At 38.6% G+C, this 16190-nt stretch overlaps 1 long non-coding RNA gene across 1 annotated transcript; it reads right to left on the bottom strand.

Annotated features, from left to right (window-relative positions):
* Positions 1-2072: 2072 nt before the first annotated feature.
* LOC131423169 (uncharacterized) lies at positions 2073-13567 on the bottom strand. The gene is made up of 4 exons (XR_009224624.1): positions 13463-13567; positions 10460-10549; positions 4487-4563; positions 2073-2142 (listed from the first exon to the last, which is right to left on the bottom strand). It is a non-coding gene; the product is annotated as an uncharacterized LOC131423169 (long non-coding RNA).
* Between the last annotated feature and the right edge of the window lie 2623 nt (positions 13568-16190).

Consider the following 16190-nt stretch of genomic DNA (forward strand, 5'->3'; position numbering starts at 1 on the left):
CATATATATATGAAATATATATATATATATATATATATATATATATATATATTCTAGTGATGTTGAACATCCTTTCCCATGCTGATTGGTCATTTGTACATCTTCTTCAGAGCAATGTGTTTAAACTGTCCTCAAATATATATTAGCTGTCAATGGACCTTTATTTTATTTATTTATATGGGGTGCTATTGAATCTTGTAATTATTCTTCTGGCATTGCACATAATTCTTTGGTTTAATGACCTATAATGGAATTTTTAAATGAGGAGGACATTTAGTCCAAAGAAAAAATTTACTGTACTCCTAACATATACCAGATATTTTTCTAAGTTTTTTACTGGGATATAGGAATAAAAAAACAAAGGCCCATGTGAAGCTAAATGTTAGGAAATCAGCTGAACTGGGAGAGGGAGACCTGTCAGAGTAGGTGATGAAAGCAATAAATCAAAAAGGCAAGGGTGAGCCTCTTCTTGAAAAGAGATCTAATCACTCAATCACATAGGCAATAGTCTGAAGGTGGAGAAAGTACCAGCTCCCAGATTCATTTCCCAAGAGTCAGATGGATGGCACAGTGGACAAGGTCAGCGGGATCAGCACTGGTGCAGTAGTCTCGGGCAAAAGGTTCTGGCAGTTTTATGAATCCCAAGATGAGAAAGAGGGGGAAGAAGAGCTCAGGGTGGAAAATTGTGAATATTGGTTCATAGGGAGGACCAGCATCTTTGAATTTCCTCCTCCTACCACAGAAGGTCTCAGCAGAGCTATTGAAAAAGGACATCTGCCCCATAGATAGAAACCTGGGAAGAAAGGCAGCAGTTCTTGGAATGTAACCATGTGAAGAGCACAAGCAGTTGCGGGGGGGGGGGGGGGGGGGTGTGCTGAATTCTTAAGGGCATCAACTCTGGGGTAGGGAGGGCAGTGTCTCTTGTGAGAACTGCCAGATAAAGCCTTATAATTGTCTTTGGTCAGATCTGAAAGATAAGACCCAGGCAGACTCCTCCCTTAAATTCTGCACAATAAGTATATAAGTAAAATATATGCTATGTTATCAGTACATGATAACAAGCAAGAAAACAAACAAATAAAGCAAGGAAGGAGGGTAGACAGAAAAGATATGAGAATTTGACTGTGGGGTGCTACAGAAATTGTAGTCAAAGGTAGGTGAAGGAGGCCCCACCAGAAGAGTGGCACTTGGTGACACATCTCAGGAACTGAACATTGCAGATGTTCAGGAGAAGCACAGGTGATGCAGAAGGTACCAAGGCACAGACTGCCCAGGGTGGAGGCATGTGCCTGTGTAGGAGGAAGCCTGCATGTCTGGAATGTAGTGACCAAAGGGGGAGGGGAAGGAGATGAGGTCATGCAGACAGGAAATGAGATCATGGAGACAGAATCAGGAGACCTCAGGTTCTGCAGGGCCTTGTAGCCCCTGAGGATTTCAAAGAGATGGAAGACAGGATCTGACTCTTGCTGTCTTCTTGAGAAGAGATTTAAGAGAGGGGATGGGGGCATGGTAAGTGCAGAGGCAGGAGAGCCATTAAGGAAGCTCCTGTAATAATCCAGGAAAGAAATGCTGTTGGCATGGACCTGGATGGAAGGACTGGAATTAGGGAGCAGTGATTGGACTTTGGGTACATTTTTAATGTATGCTCCCCTTTCACACATTCTAAACATACCTTTCACACCTTCACATTTTGAAATATATCTGAAGTCAGGATGTACTTTTTATTGGGGTGGCATGTTATGATTGCTGTGGTGGTGATCATGATATAGTTGTTCAGTTAGGGGAAAACTGTCAAGTGGGGCACAGTGACACACACTTGTAATTCCAGCTACTCTGGAAGCTGAGGGAACTGAATCACCTGAGCTCAGGTTCAGGAATTTAAGGCTATCTGGGACTACACAGCAAGACCCTGACCAGGGCAAAAAAAGAAAAGAAAAGAAAATTTTCTATTAATATTATATGATAATTGCCAGCATCAATCTAAAACTATAGATATGTTGTGACAAAGTCAAATGTTATGTATTTCAGAGTTTAATATCTTTGTTCAGATACACATCATAAATGTGGCATCTCTGCTTACTTTCACTGACAATACAGTTGGTCCTCCACATGCATGAGTTCCATGTCCTCCAATTCAACCATCTGTGGATCAGAAATATTAAAAAAAAATTGTACTGAACACATGCAGATTTATTTTCTCATCATTATTCTCTAAACAATACAGTACAACGACTACTTAATAGCATTTACATTATATTAGATATTTTAAGTAATTTAGAGATGATTTAAAGAATACAGGAGGATGTACACAGGGTATATGCAAATTCTATACCATTTTATATAAAGGATTTGAATATTTGCAGATTTGAATATGGGAGAGGTCCTAGAACCAATCCTACTCAGATACTAAAGAACAACTGTAGTAGTTTCGTTAGTTCCAAATCTCCCAGTGATACCATCTGGTAATTACCAGCATCAGTCCATGGTTATAGATAGATGGTGACAAATTCTGATTTTATGTAACTAAAATTCAAATTTTAATATCATTGCTCAGCAACACATCATACATGTGGCTTCTTTACTTATTTCATGAAAAAAGTACCTCATTTTTGGCCTTCATTCTTCATGCCTGGACATTGACTTTCTCTAGGTTTCTCCAAGTGTCTAGTCTTTTGCCTTCACTTCATAATCTGATTCAGAGTTATCTTCCTGGACCAAAGTTGGCCATGTGGCTTGGTGTGTGTATAAGTCTCTGATGCTGCATGGTAGCTATAGAATTCATTCCAAATTTCACCCCTTCATAAAGATTCCTATAATTTGCCTTCTTCCTATTTCTCCAATTTTACTTCCCACTTCTTTCTGTATAAGTTGCACTAAAATTCTCAGTTTCTGTCAGACTAGGATCTTCTTTATACACCTTTTTCCCAACATAAGCTCATCCTTCAAGTTTCCTTTTGGGAAACTTTTTGATCTTCCAAGGAGATATAATTATTCATTTCACAAAACACGGAAATAAAATTTAGCTATTTGTCTTCTCTCCTCCAGGGAGATGTGAACCGGAAACCTTGTTCATTTTTGCATCCCCCAAGCATAGTAGTATATTTGGTACAGAAAATGTATGCAATATTTGTAAAGAATCCATTTTTATTAAATAAATTAAATTATTTAAATTAAATTGGATTTGATGACCACAGTTTCTTCTCTGACAAAATGTAGATGATAATAGCTTCTACCTTATAAAGGTGTTTTAGATATTTTGAAGATTACTTAAAATAATGCACACAAAGCTGGGTATAGTGGCACACACCTGTAAATTCCAGCTACTCAGGAGGCTGAGGTAGGAGGATCACAAATTCAAGCTCAGCCTGAACAGCTTAATGAGAGCATGTCTCAAAATAAAGTTTAAAAGGGCTGAGGACAGGGTTGGGGTTGTGGCTCAGCAATAGAGTGCTCACCTCGCACGTGTGAGACCATGGGTTCGATCCTCAGCACCACATAAAAATAAATGAATGAAATAAAGGTATTGTGTCCAACTACAAATAAAAAGTAAATATTTAAAAAAAAGGCTGAGGATATAGCTCATTGATAGAGCACTTTCTTAGTGTGTGAAAGGAAGGCTGTTGGATTAATCCCCAGAACTGCAAAAATTAAATCAGTAAATGAAATATTGCATACAAGCAAGAACAATGTTTAATACATATACGCTCAATAAATATTTGCTCTCTTAAAAATTTATGTAAAACTATAAATAATATTACTATTACTTTTTAATGATCATAATATATTTTAATCCCATCTTAAAGTAAATATATCTATTTTTAAGCCTTAAAATGGTGTCTTCCCTATTACAAAGGTTTTCTAGTGTGTTCAGTGAGAAGGAAAAAGAACAGTGAGAAGAGGAGATAACCCCATTTCATTTTTCTCTTGGTAACAAAGTACTGAGTTCTATGATTATTTGAAGATTCTAAATATAAATCACTGATGACCCAAAAGCTCTTCTCAAATTCAGTTTTTTCTAATAGGCTCTGAGAAAATACTCCCAGGTGTATTAACTTTTGGTGTCATTTTATGTAATTTATGCAACTTTCAGTAGTGTATTGCATTTTATCACATTGACCTTGTAAGAGTTTGTTGATATCTAATCTGTTTTGGTCATGATAAAAGTACTTAATACTTTTTCTAATATTGAGATAAGTCATTTACTGCATTGGTTAAGTCACTAAAATAGACAGCATTGGGTCTCTGTTAATTCTATAATGTATGACTTTAAAAAGATTGTGACACCTTGCTCCATCAATGACTTAGGAATTTTCTGGATTACTACATTGACATTGATGAATGTGATGGTATAAATGTTTGTCTTGTTCAAAACTCATTGAATAAATGTTTGTCTTGAACAAAACTGATTGAAATTTAATTGCCATTATAACAGTATTAAGAGGTGAAACCTTTAAGAGAAGATGAGAGCCCCGCATCTGGTACACACCTGTAATTCCAACAATTCAGGAGGCTGAAGCAGGAGAATCATAAATTCGAGGCCAGCCTGGGTAACATAATAAGACCCTGTCTCAAAATAAAAAGATCCAGGGGTATACTTCAGTGGTATAGCAACTGTGGGTTCAATCCCTAGTGGGGGGGGGGCGGCGGGGAATGATTAGATCATGTCTGTCATGAAGGCTCCGCCCATACCAGCAGGATTTGTGCCCTTATAAAAGGCCAAGTGAGACTCTGTTTGCTCTCTTTCTCTCCTTCTACCGTCTTCTTCATCCTCTGCCCTTCTTTCCCTTTTGCTTTTTATGGTGTGATAAGGAAGCAAGAAAGCCTTGATACTGGGCTTGCCAGACCCCAGAACTGTGAGAAATAAACTTCTGTTCATTATGAATGACCTAGTGCTGTGGTTTGGATATGATTTAAATCCTCAAAGGTTTGTGTGTTGGTCCCAGGTGTGGTGATATGAGAGGTGGTAAAATCGTTAATAGATGGGCCTGGCAGGAAGTAATTTGATTACTGGGGGCATCACCCTAAAAAAAAAATTAATGTTGTTTTGGCAGAATCTCAGTTCTCAAAGGGAGGCCCTCGCATGTGCTTGGGTCCTTCATAGTAACTATAGCATTTATAGTCAATTAGTCAGATATGCATGCAGCCTTTTGACTTTTCCTCCATATTGTGATATAGTCAGGAGGACGCTTACCAGAGACTGAATCGATTGGGTTGTCTGATGTTAGACTTTCAACCATCAAAACTTTGAGCTAAATAAGCCTCCTTTCTTTATAAAGTATTCAGCCTCGGGTATTTTGTTATAGCAGTATAAAATGTATTAAAGCAACTTATTTTAATATGTAATTATTAAATTCCTCTAAGGATGCTAAATGAAATTTTTCTATATATTTACCCTGGTTGATGCAGTATTGTTCTTGATATTTACAATCGCCCCCTTCACTTTCTTTCTTGTTGAGGGCGTTGAGAAACCATAGTTTATTGGGCAAGTGAGAATGTTACATGCATGTATTATTTTTAAATTAACATAATGAAACTGAGGTATAAAGAATATGCAGAGAATTATTCTAGCATGTTTTTAATAATGTCTTCTTCCTTCTCCTCCTTATCGATGACCTCGATTCATGCTTCATGGGAAACATAAGCAAAACAGTACTCTTTCATTTCCCCTGCATGCTGAATCAGGACCCACCCTGTCTATCATCCTGTTAGCATAGGAGGAAGTGCCTCTGCTCCTAGCTGAGGCTGATCCTTGTCCTCTGGATCTCATCCCCTTTTACCTTCTCTAGAATTTCACTTCTGCAAATAGACCCTTTTCTCCCATATTATCTATTAATTTCCTCTCTGGAGGAAATTTTTCCTTTTTTTTTTTTTTTTTAATCAGCAAGCGAAACTTCTCCTGACTTCCCATTCTTGTTCAGCTGCTGCCCAATTCTCCTGCTCCTTCACAGCAAAGTACCTCAAATGAATGACTTTCCCCACGACATCACCTATTTTTCTTTCCTTAATCTATTTCAGGCAAGCTTCTGTCTTCCCCCCTACATCTGAACCCTCTAAAAGGTTTGTCAGTGACCTCCTTGTCACTAAATGCAGTGGCCACTTTTCTGCCTCCATTTTACTCAACACTCCAGCAGTATTTGACCCCCTCAACTCCTGAAATTCTCTTTTCTCTTGAGTTCCATGATATTCCACTTCTTATATCACTGCCCATTCCAGTGACTATAGGCTAGAACTTTCAAACGTGCATATCCAAACCTATCCTTCCCCAGGCTTCCAACCTATGTATCTAAATACTATCTGTCATCTCCACTTGGATATCTTATTTACATCTCATAACTAACTGTATATAATGACCATCTATCATTGTAAACAAATTTACATTTAGAATCCTTCTGCTGTTCAGTCTGCCTGATATTTTCTTCCCCACTCTTTTTCTTTATTCCTGCCTCTCCCCTAAACCAACCCCCATTAGATTAGGTTTCTTGTTGATTTATTTGCATCCAATAATTTTCCCTCAAACAAGAAGGAGGACTTCACAGTTTCCTTCATAGTAACTATCACACTCATAGACAATTAGTCAGATATGTGGTTATCAGTTTAAAGTCACTCTTGCTCTTTTAGTCTCTAAGATCCATGAAGTCAGGGATATGTTCTTTTTTGAATCCTTAGGGTCCAACACATGCCTTGCACACATTAGGACCACTATAAGTATTTTTAGGAGAAAATGTAAATAAACGAATGTTCTACATCACTTTTTTAGAGGGGGAGTACTGGAGATTGAATCCAGGGATGCTCTACCACTAAGCTGGGCCCCCAGCCTTTTTTCTTTTTCTTTTGAAACAGGATCTCACTAAGTTTCCCGGGCTGGCCTTGAACTTGTGATCCTTCTTCCTCAACCTCCAGAGTTGCTGGGATTATGGCGTGTGCCATTATGCCTACCTCTGCATCATTTTTAACAGTTACATAATACTATCATATGGACTTACTGTGAATGAATTAATTCATTCTCTTTTTATATCTAGGTTATTTCCTATTTTTTACTATTATAAACAGTTAATGAGCATACCTATGCTGTATTTGGCTTATATTTTTAGAATAGAAACACTGATTTTGTAGTGAGATACACATTTTTAAGGCTTTTCTTTAGTGTGCTAGTCTCAAAGGTATCCACTGTGAACTCCTCTCCTCCTTGTAAAACAAGCCACTAACCTAGCCAGGCAAGGTGGCATGCACCTGTAGTCCCAGCTACTCAGCAGGCTGAGTGGGACTACCACTTTGATCCCAGTTGTGATATGGTAATATAACAAGAAATAGATATGTGGTCTTGCCCTCAATTCCTGGCACAGAACTCCTAAAATTCTTGGAAATTCCTGAGTTACAGAAGTGAAAGGAACCTCTTTTGTTATCCATAAGAATCCCCTTCCCAACACAACTGAGTTTATATTAATGATTCATGTCCTGGAAAGCCCCTAAGAATGGGGCTTGTGATGAGAGGACTGGGGGACTTTGAGCCCCACCCCTAGTCTCCAGGGAGGGAGGATATAGAGATTGAATTGGGTCACCAATGGCCAATGATTTAATTAATCATACTCTGGCTATGTAATGGAACCTCCATAAAACATGGGGTTTGGAGAGCTTCCAGGTAGATGAACACATGGAGGTGCTGAGAGAGTGACGAACCCAGAGAGAAAAGGAAACTCTGAAGCCCACCCATACCTTGCCCTTAGAATCTCTTCCATCCCAACATTCATATGTATCCTTTAATTTTTTTTTAATCAACCAGTAATACTCAGTAAACTTTTTCTGTGTTTTTGAACCATTCTAGTAAATTTCTGAACCAAGGAAGGGGTTGTGGGAACCTCTGATTTGTAGCCAAGTCAGGCAAAATCTGTGGATAATAAGAGGATCCAGCAGTTGTGATTGGCATCTGAAATTTGACATTGGTGCAGGAAGTCTTATTGGGACTGAGCCATTCACCTGTGGTAGTCAGTGTCAGAACTGAGTTAAATTGTAGGACACTGGGTTGGTGTTCTCCAATAATTGGGGAATTGGTTGGTGTGGAGGAAAAACCCCCACAGCATTGGTGTCAGAAATGCTATGTAAGGAATATAGAAAAATAGTAGTTTTTCCTTTTTTCAATTAAGCTTGAATGCAGTTAAACAGAAAAATGAGACATACCAAAAATGTTGTTGTTATGTTTTCTGAAATTAAATTTAGTGAGGCATCTTGTCTGACTATTTACTGAAACGGGCACCACTAGATATGGTGACGCTCTTTCAGTTCCAGGTTTAACCTTTAAGAGGCCTGGCAGTTTCTCTTTTTGCTCTTGGGAAGTCAACAGCCATGTTATAAAGAACTTTGAGCTGCGACTGCTGGAGTGAAGACAGGGCACCTAGAGAAGCCTCAGAGAAGTCTGGACAGTTCAGCCCCAGCTAGGCTGCCAGAACCAGGAACAGAGGGTCTGACAACATGAATTCAGTAGATTTTAGAATTATCACAGACCACCCCTGGTTGAATGGAGTGTCTGTTATGGTTTTTCTGTGCCTTCCTCACCACTACATGCCTGGTGTGGGGTAAGAGAGTGGACAATTGAGGAGCCAACTCAAAACTTGGTCTTCAAGGCTGGGCATGGCATCTCATGCTCCTAATCCTCGCTACTTGAGAGGCTGAGGCAGGAGGATCGAAAGTTGAAGGCTAGCATGGACAATTTAGTGAGACTGTGTCTTAAAATAAAAAAAAAAATTAAAAAAAGGGTTTGGGGTGTAGGTCAGTGGTACAGCATCCCTGAGTTCAATCCCTAGTACTAAAAAACAGGGGGAAAAAAAGAAAATGGTTTATGGGTGACCAGATCAAAAGAAGCAGTTCCAGAGGAACTTCTTCCACATCTGGACATGACATTGATCATAAATATTGGACTTCAAGCCTGAAACTTTAATGGGACAAGACTGTTCAAATCTTGGGACATATTATTTTGCATGTAGAAAGAATATAAACAATTTCAACCAGAGGGCTGATGATAGTGCACTAAAAAATGGCCACAAATTCTTTACCACTTCTCTAAACAAGAGATGAAATCTGTTTCCACCCCCCTGCACCAGACTGTGACTGGCCTTGTTGTAACTTGCTTGGACAAACAGAGAGAGCGGCAGAAGTAATACAGCATGGCTTTCAGGCGGTAGTGATCTGGAAAACCAGCTCTATGAAAAAAATTTAAAAGCCCTCTGTGTTTGTCAGCTTTATGTTGCTGTGACCCAAATACCTGACAAGAACAACTCAGAGGTGGAAAGATTTATTTTGGCTTAACATTTCAGAGGTTTTCAGTCCATGGTCAGCCTACTCCGTTGCTCTGGGCCCGAAGTGAGGCAGAGCATCACAGAGGAAGGGTGTGGTTGTGAAAAGCTGCTCAGTTTGTGGCAGCCAGGAAGCAGTGAGAGAACAAGGAAGGGGCCAGCAACAAGATATAGTCAGTTTCCAAGGACATTCCCCGAGGGACCCACTCTTTCTAACATGCCCTACCTGCTTACAATTATCACCCATTAGTCCAAATTATTAATCCATTCAGTGAATTAATCCACTGATGAGGCTAACCATCACAAACCAGTCATTTTCTAAAAGCCCACCTCTGAACACTGAGGTATTGTCTTCAACACATGAGCTTTTGGAGGACATTCCAGATCTAAACCATAACACCCTGATTTATAGCATTTGCAAAGATCTTTGGTATAAGTGCCCCCACCGTGGATTATGTCAAGCTACCCATGTGATATCTCTCACCACAGAATTGGGAAGAGACAGGCACAGTTGGCTCTCATGAGTCTGTACAAATGGCTCCAGCAATCCATTGCCTCCAGGCCTTGTCCTTGAGAGCTCTATCAGCTTCCATGTTTGCTTTCTTGGAACCTAGCCGACATGAAGGATCCTTGGGCAAGACTCCTGAATGATGAGAGGCCAAATGGAAAGAAAGACCATGTGGAGAAGAAAGGAAGCCTTCAGTGTTCCAGCCCCAGCTAGGCTCCCAGCTGAGTGCAGCTGCATGAGTGACCCCAGCCAACATCACATGAAGCAGAAGACTGCCTCATCGACTCACAGGAATGTGCGAAATAAGAAGTTGCTGTGGATGGAATCCATTACATTTTGGATTAGTTTATTAATCAGCAATAGACAACTGAAACACATATATAGATGTCATCGTTTTTAAAAGCTGCATTGTTTTGTTACCATGGGAGATGTATGAGATACATTTTCTTTGTATACCAATCCAAACTGCATTATCATCACCAGTTCAAGCTTTAAAAAACTGTTTGCATTTCCTTGAAAATGAATTTGAACATTTTCATATGCTTATAAGCCATAAATTGACTATACTCTTCATCCACTCTTCTTGATTTATAAGGGCTTTTGTATTTTGATAATAATAATAGCATATCAAGAATATTTTGTAGCCAGGTGCAGTGGCACATACCGATAGATCCCATGGCTTGGTCCCATGGCTTGGGAGGCAGAGGCAAGAAGATCACAAGTTCAGCTCCAGCCTCAGCAACTTAGTGAAACCCTGTTTCAAAACAAAAAAATAAAAGGGCCTAGGGCTGGGGATATTGCTCAGAAGAGTGCCCCTGGATTCAATTCCAACATAAAAAAAAAAAAAGATATTTTACAATATAGATGACTACATAGTTGTACGTGTTTAGTTTTTTTTTTTTTTGCAGCAATAAGTTTAAACTATATAAAACATGTGCTCACCAAGCAATATTTCACATTTTTTTAAACTTGATCATATCCAGTTTTGGGATTGTTTATTCATTTTAAGTATTCCTTATGTTATTCTGAATGTTTTCCCTGGATTTTCTCTGCTATGATTTTCTTCAAATGAAATCTTCCCCTGAAACCCAGTTCAAAATACTCCCCCTCTGTTTCACCTGCCATTCCAATTTGAATACACCTGGCTTAGGACCACGGCAGGAGGTTAATTCTTCAGCTATTCTTGTGTTAAAAACCTACGGAAAGTCTTTGGATACAAAGTACATGTACATTTCATATCAATTTATACCTTGCAAATTTGAAACAGCATGATATAAAAATGTTACTAGTTTGTATAATTTTTCAAATAGCATGAATCCTCCCCAAATTAAAAAGTACTTAATATTAGATTAGATTCTAAAACAATAACAACAACAACAAAACAACAACAACAAAAGGCACAGTGGAAAAACTAATGAAACCTAAATAAAACCTTTTGAGTTCAGTCAGTTAATAGTATCAATGTTGGTTTCTAAGTTTTGACAAATGTACCTTGGTAATGTCAACAACAGAAGAAACTGGGTGTAAAAAGTATATGAAATCTTTCCATGCTATTTTTTTTTGTACTGGGGATCAAACTCAGGGGCACTCAAACACTGAGCCATATCCCCAGACCTATATTGTATTTTATTTAGAGACAGGGTCTCACAGAGTTGCTCAGCACCTCGCTGTTGCTGAGGCTGGCTTTGAACTCTCAATCCTCTTGCCTCAGCCTCTTGAGCCAGTGGAATTACAGGTGTGCACCACTGTGTCCGACTCTTCTATACTATCTTTGCAACTTTCCCCTAAGTTTAAAATTCTTCCCAGATGAAAATTATTTTACTCTGTGTTGTGTTGCTGCAATAACAGAACTCCTGATGCTGGTTAACACATAAAGGAAAGAGGTTTTGTTGGCTCATGATTCTGTCAAGCTGGAAAGTTCCAATAGCAGGGCACTTGCAAAGGCCCCCTGACTGTGTTAGAACATGTTGAAGAGGCAGAAGAGGAAGCACATAGAGTGGTCTCACTTTATAACAACTGTAGGTGTGACTAGCCCAGTCCCACCAATGCAAGAACTCAACTCTAGCAAGAAAAGCATTAATCCCTCTTAGAGGCCCCAGTATCACCACATTGGGGACCAAGCCTCAGATTGAGTTTTGGTGAGCAAAAAAGGGTATTCAAGCTATAGCAGTTTATTATTTTTTTTAAGTATTCAAACATTTGTTCTAGGAAATGCCACACAATGTTATAGGTTTATATGTTGTGAGAATGCTATTCCTTGCATTATATTTATTCCTCTGGAGGAAGAAACTGTGTAGAATTTAGGCTAGTTTTGAATTTTATGAGGTTCACAGGGCCTTACACCATGAATATAATTTATTGCCATCTAAATATATCATTCACATCCCATTTTGAAAGCTCAAAAAGGAATAACTGAAGATATAAGCCTCAATGTTAAGCTGAAAGAAATCCTTCTTTCCAGTAAAAATCAAAAGCCAAATCGAAACTCTCCCTTCCAGCTCCTGATACCAGAATTGTGGCAGTAAAACCTTATTGCCCTACAGAGATCTTTGGACAAGTGTATGATTAGAGATCTAGCTCTAAGTGTGGAATGTGGAGTCAAGGTCCCTAGGTAGGAATTTTGTCTACTTCCATGAGGCAGTAGCATAAGTGCTTGAATCCAAATCCTATAGGCACATCTATAAATCTTTATTAGAAATTTGGCTTTTGCCCAGACAGTTGGTAAGGGGTTTTCCCGTCAAGACTTTGTGTTCTTTCCCACCATAACAAATGTCTTGGGAGTTGGGGGTGGGGGCAACTGGTTTTTCATCATCTTGCATTCCTCTGTAGGTTTCTTTGCAGATAAATTTATCTTTTTATGGGTTTTGCAGCTGTAAAAGAAATCCTGATGATTTAAATTCTGAGTGTTTCTGGCTTTACAATTTCTACTGTTTTCTTGTTAGGGTATTTATCTTGAAATACTATAATGTAACCCCTCGTGCCTCATTTCTTATTATGCCTCTGATATTAAGTGGCTTTTGAGTAAACAGTACAGTTACATTTCCCACTAATTTGAATTAGCAAATTTAAAATAGGGAGAGATGAAAAATATTATTAAAGTCTCTTTTTAGGCACACAAGTTGAAATAAGGTAAATTCATCATACTAAAATTTGTTTATTTTACATTTAAAACTAAATTTAGTGTCAGATATGTTATACAGTGGCCTAGGTCTATGTGCATCGCACCTACTATTTCTTATATTACATCTATTCTTAAGGGAAAAACCTACCTGAAATTGTGCATGTGTGGGGTTTTGCAAGGTTTTTCAGAAGCCCCTCCCAGACTGGTTCTCAAGTAGCTGTGATGATCCAGCTGCCCCAATGGGGATCTGTTTCATTTTTTCCTCTAACGTGATTGCTAAAAGTTATTATAAAAGTTTATTGATGGCTTACTCCTGTGCCAGTTACCTTGTTGAATAATTATATTCAACAAACCCATTACACCTATGAGGCAGGTGTTATTAATTTTATTTCCAATCCACAAATAAAAAATCTAATGCTTATTAAATTTAAGTAACTGGTATCCAAGGGATTATCTTTGGATTTAGGACCAGAGTAAAGATTTGTTTCTCTGTAAATTTCAAGATTTTTGCTAACCAATTCTGCATAAAATATTTACCATACTAACCTCAGTGATGTTGGCCCTGCGGAAAGGTAGGTAAATCTCTCTGCTTCTGTGATGAGGACCTTCCAAGGTTAAGCTTTGGTTGGCTTCTTAGTTCCTAGGTCACTCACCTGCCTTTAGGAAAGCAGCCCAGCTGCATGGAGGTGGGGGACAGTCACTCTCCTCTGTAGTGGCTCAGGATTGGAGGAGCACTTTAACATTTGTTTGCTTGCTTGTTTGTGCTTGTTTCTTTTGGTGTTGAAACTTTTCCACATCAACTGATGGAAATGGATCCAAGTGTTTTTCTAAGGCATGCTGTGTATACTTCTTTAAACAACAGTGCTTCCAAATAGCATTTCCTTCTTTCTAGGATATGATTGACTAAAAAATAAAAATGGGGGAGCTAGAGAGAAATAAGAAAAAGAAGTGAAGGATCTCATGAAAATAAAAGAGAGACTAGCAAAGGAAGGGGACCAGGGGGAGGAGGAAGGGAGGAAAAAGGAAGTACTGGGGAATGAAAATGACAAATTATACTGTGTTCATGTATGAATATACAACAACAAATCCCACTATTATGTATAATTATAATGCACCAATAAAATTTCTTTTAATGTTGGGAGGCATAGGGTGTCCTGAGGTGCTTATTTGTTTGTTTGTTTTACATACCCTTTTTCTTTTTGAGTTTTAAAACACAGTAAATCTAATCACAGAGACAGTTTGGCTCCAGCTCCTGTGAGGCATTCCATAGCTTATGATGTAATTTCCCTCTCTTAATCCTTCAATTCAGGGAAAAAAGAGTTGCCCCAGGGTAGGCAAGAAACTAAATCTTTTTAATGTTTTCCAATCTTTGGGAGCAGTTAAACACCTGGAATGAAGCAACATGTGTCCAGCTGGAATTGAGACTTTCATACTCTACTCCGTGTACATTTTCTGTTTATAAAGGTGTAATCATGTTCATAAATAACTATTAACCAAAAACCTAAAGCCATGCTCCATTACTAATCTTTTCAAGATCTTCATTATTGCCTTTCATTAATAATTCATTCTGTCATCCCCACTAAGTGAGCCTGATGAAGGCAGAGACTTTCTCATAGGAGGCTGCCAGAAACATAGCAAGTATTCAATTTATTTTCAATAAATGAATTATCAATTAATAATTGCAACTTCATTAAAGTAGCTTCCAGTAAAATTGAAGGAAAGAAGAGAATAATTAAGTAGAAGGAGCACCAAGGAGGAGTCTGGAGAGTGGGGTTCTGCTTTCAGCTTTGCCCTCAACTGGTGAAGGAGGTAACCTTGGGCAAGTCCCTTAATATCTCTAAAAAGTCTTTTCTCCTCTGAAGTCTGTGTTCTGATTCAAGTTCTTAGATAATGGCCTATGCTTTGTCATCATTTCTGAGTAATTCTGATTCAAGATTCTTACAGATTTAGTTGATGAAATACTAAGATATATACATTTAAACGATCTATACCTCATGCCATAGATTGTACATTAGTATATTTCTTTCTTTCTTTCTTTCTTTTTTTCAGAACTCTCTTTGGTTTTATTTACCAAATGGGATCGACTTTGTCTTGTTGTTGCTGTTTTGGGGATTGAATCCAGGAGTGCTCTGCCACTGAGCTATAACCCCAGCCCTCCTCCTCCTCTTCCTCTTCCTCTTCCTGCTCTTCTTCCTTCTGCTCCTCCATCTCCTCCTTTTCTTCCCCTTCCCCTCCCCCTTCCCCTTTGGCTTACCCTTCTTTTAAATTTTGATACAGGGTCTTGCTAAATTGCTCAAGTTGGCTTCAAATTTGCTATTCTCTTGCCTCAGCACCCTGAGTAGCTGGGAGTACACCATTGTACCCAGCTACATTAGTATATTTCTTAACTAAAATGTTAGGGTTCGAGAAGTATACCGTAGCTTTAGCAACGATTACATTTTTGATTTATATTTTATCAAAATAACTCATTACATAAAATAATAGCACTTTCTTTTCTTTTTTTTTTTTTAAATATATGCATTTAATTTCTTTGACCATTTTCTTTAAATATTTTTTTTTTAAGAGAGAGTGGGGGGGGAGAGAGAGAGAGAGAGAGAGAATTCTCTTAATATTTATTTTTTAGTTCTCGGCGGACACATCATCTTTGTTTTTTGTATGTGGTGCTGAGGATTGAACCCGGGCCGCACGCATGCGAGGCGAGCGCGCTACCGCTGAGCCACATCCCCAGCCCAATAGCACTTTCTTTTGTCCTAAATATTTCCTTGGGAGCATACATAGTTATTCTTGTACCTATGTATCTATTTTAAACAATTTCACATTATTCATTTACTAATTTAAAGGCTGCTTTTCTTAGGGGAGGGTCACTGTTATTGGGAGAGTTCGCCCAGAGGGAGAGGATTCACAAGATTCGCCCCTTCCCCCAGAAATCAAAGAAGCCAACCAAGATTCAGCCTACCTATCTAGCACTGGAATCTCACTTGTTCAGTACCAGAGGAGAGATAAGGTCCCCACTGGGAGTCAGCCTTTTCTTATCTTCATTATCACCTGAAAATGCTAAAGACACAGGACAAGTTGGATCCTGCTGTGTGAGAGGCCCAAGAGTGTTTGCTCTAAATGTGGAAGGTGAGGTAACTGATAGCTCTTGATCTCTGGAACTCCAATTTCATGTTTATTCAACATGGGCATTCCTAGGAAAGCAGAAAACTCCTGTGCACACACTCCGACACAAAACTGACATTGTTTCTGTAATATAATGTCTATCTTAACTATTTAA

The sequence above is a fragment of the Marmota monax genome, unplaced genomic scaffold (assembly GCF_021218885.2).
Source record: "Marmota monax isolate L192 unplaced genomic scaffold, Marmota_monax_Labrador192_F-V1.1 WCK01_AAM20220418_F8-fsc00154, whole genome shotgun sequence".
In the NCBI taxonomy this organism is placed as follows: Eukaryota; Metazoa; Chordata; class Mammalia; order Rodentia; family Sciuridae; genus Marmota; species Marmota monax.